Source organism: Triticum urartu, chromosome 5A (genome assembly GCF_056163025.1).
Source record: "Triticum urartu cultivar PI428250 chromosome 5A, HENAU_Tu73, whole genome shotgun sequence".
In the NCBI taxonomy this organism is placed as follows: domain Eukaryota; kingdom Viridiplantae; phylum Streptophyta; class Magnoliopsida; order Poales; family Poaceae; genus Triticum; species Triticum urartu.
Window position 1 is genome coordinate 439,273,221 of NC_141877.1, and position 3,130 is coordinate 439,276,350.

At 41.9% G+C, this 3,130-nt stretch overlaps 1 pseudogene; it reads right to left on the reverse strand.

The window, feature by feature from the left end:
* Positions 1 to 696: 696 nt before the first annotated feature.
* LOC147971804 (protein FAR1-RELATED SEQUENCE 5-like) lies at positions 697 to 2,644 on the reverse strand (annotated as a pseudogene).
* Positions 2,645 to 3,130: the final 486 nt, after the last annotated feature.

The window sequence follows — 3,130 nt, forward strand, 5'->3', positions numbered from 1 at the left end:
ATATTTAGAAAAATGAATTTTAAAAATGTTCCAAATTCGAAAAATATTTTTGTTTTCGCGATATGTTCAGAAATTGAAAATAATGTTTGCATTAAATAAAAAATTTACTAAAACTCTTCAGAATCTTCAAAACATGTTCCTATTTTTAAAAATTGTTGACAACTTAAAAAAGTTCATAGTTTTATAAAAAGATTCAAGTTTTTAAGAAATGTTTGTGAGTTTCCGGAAATGTTCCATTCAAATTTTTTGTTCTTGCTTTGTCCAAAAATGTAGGGAATTTTCAAAAAAACAACTGTTCGTAATTTGGAAAATGTTCACGTTGCCAAGTATATTTGGCAGTACATAGTTATCAGTTTTTGAAAAGTTCAAATAAATAAATAAAAATGTTTCGATGTTGCATTATATTCTTTAATATTCACGCTGACCATTGGTTAACAGGACACCTTTGTTTGAGTGGCTAGCGACATGTGGTCTGGTCTTTGAGGTCGTGGGTTTGATCACTCCCATACTGGGCCTGCTCTGCATCTGGCACATTGAGCTAAGTCGGCTTGTTCAAAATAAAGGACATCGTAACTTATTGACTTCCATGTGCCAATAAAAGAGAATACGCTGGTAATTATAATTAAAAGAAATTATGGGCACGTGCCAATACAAGAGAATATGGACATGGGGGTCTTGATCCATTCTTATAATGAGCTAGAGGCATGCAATTTTATTATCCCGTTGCAAAGCACAGGCATGTGTGCTAGTAATCTAAACAAGAAAAGAACGTTAATAAGAAGGTGTGCACATACTTAGGATTCTGAGGACAATTGTTTTTGAAATGACCTTTTATTCTGCATAAACCGCATAGGCGTACAGGAGGTTTCTCATCAAAACCTTTAGGTCTACCGTTTGTAGTCATGCCAGGTTCCTTACCACGGCCTTTGTTATTCTGCCCTTTCGGTGCTCCTTTCATATTGATTTTCTCTGGATCACCAACAAAAACATGATCTTGATCAGGCACAAAAGCATCGTCATGTGCAACCCTATGCTGTCTCACATAATCTTCCTCCTCAACGTCCTTGTTTGCTATCACATCCTCCAGAGCAGCCTTCAGTTTATCAAATAGGAATGGTCTATGACATGCCGCATGATTTGCTTCCGCAGGCAAAATAGTCAACTCACTATACTTAGTTCTCTCCTCAGTACCTACCCATCCCCATGTGAAGAGATCGCTAGTGCATTTCACGGGTAGTCCACCTCTAGCATTCTTGGTGAATCTTCGAAGCACTAAGCACTTAGGTAAGTCCTTCACGTTCAACCTGGCTAAAACATAAAGAACATGCTTGCATGGAAGACCTTTACGTTTCATACTATCACAACTGCACTTCACTATTTCTTCTGAATTAGTAGGTGTATAGTCCACTTTGAATCTCAGTTGCCTATTATTTTTCCATGCCACTATGAATCTCCTACTGATGGCTCCACTGAGTATATCTAAGATCTCAAGATCCGCTGCCTTCTTCATTTCTTTCTGCAAGAGGTAAAAGTTCACTGCAGTGAAGTCACAGGCAACGGCTTTTTCAATGCATTTGAACTCGTCGAGTACTGGTACAGGGAGTGTCTGTGTGGACATGCAGTCGTCGTGTGACTCATTCTCACGGAGCCGAACAATGCAGTTCTCATAATGCACAACCATATCAAAAATTGTCATGCCAGAGTCAAGATGCATATGAAGGCAAGAGTTCAGACTCTCGCTCCTCTGGTTACTCCGCATACCAAGGAAGAACCCATCGGTGAGATATGACGCAGCCCAAAGCCTTTTCTTCCTGTACATCCTACGCAACCATGTTTCAGTTTTCTCTGACTCCCATTTAGCTCTAAAAGCTGCCCATGTCGCCTCAAACACATCATGTGTAGTAGCATAGTATATAAGAGACCTGAACTCCTTAAGGGACTTGTGGTGGAGGTGTTTCTGCATGTTTTTCTTTATATGCCACGAAATGCCACACGTCAGTAAGGACCTTCCTAACGGCCCTTATCATGGCTGCCTCTCCGTTTGTAATTATAGACCTCGGCTTCTTCTGACAATGAGCTCTCAAGAAGGTCTGCAACACCCAAACATATGTATCCTCCGTCTCATCTGACACAACAGCACAACCGAACACAGTGGTGCAACAATGATTGTTTAGACCAACAAAAGGTATGAATGGCATTCCGTACCTATTCATCTTGTAAGTGTTGCCGAAGACGATTACATCACCAAAGTCAAGGTAATCCCGACGTGACTGAGAATCACACCAGAACATGTTCTTCAGCTTGCCTTCTGCGTCAATAGTGTGCTCAAAGAAAAAGTGTGGATCCCTTGACTTTCTCATCATCATGATACCAATCGCAGTGTCCGCATCACCCTTTGCTAGCAATTTCATTTTCTTCGTATAACACATGTTATAAAGCTTCCTCCTCCCGAAACCATCCCGTGCATATGATCCATACCTACTAACGAAGTTGTCATAAATCCAATGCTTTTTGAGCCCAGCACCTGCCATTGCTAAGATCTCGAGCTTCTGGTATTACTTTATCTGATTATGAGATCAAAGATATATAACTTCATCCGGTCTAGCAAGAGTGTGACTATGATCATCGATGAAACTGCTGACATACCAAATGGAGCGCTCTCTGTCAAGCTTCACAGTTAGATGGACCTCACAATAGCACCTGTTGGGGAACGTAGTAATTTCAAAAAAATTCCTACACACACACAGGATCATGGTGATGCATAGCAATGAGAGGGGAGAGTGTTGTCTACGTACCCTCGTAGACCGTAAGCGGAAGCGTTTATCAATGCGGTTGATGTAGTCGTACACCTTCTCGATCCGTCCCGATCAAGTACCGAACGTACGGCACCTCCGCGTTCAGCACACGTTCAGCTCGATGACGTCCTCGCCTTCTTGATCCAGCAAGAGGGGCGAAGTAGTAGATGAGTTCTGGCAGCACGACGGCGTGGTGACGGTGTTGGTGAAGAACAATCTCCGTAGGGCTTCGCCTAAGCACTACGAAAACTATGACGGAGGATAAACTAGAGGGGACGGGGTAGCCGGCACACGGCTTGGTGTTTCTTGATGTCTCTTGGGTGCTAGACCTACCC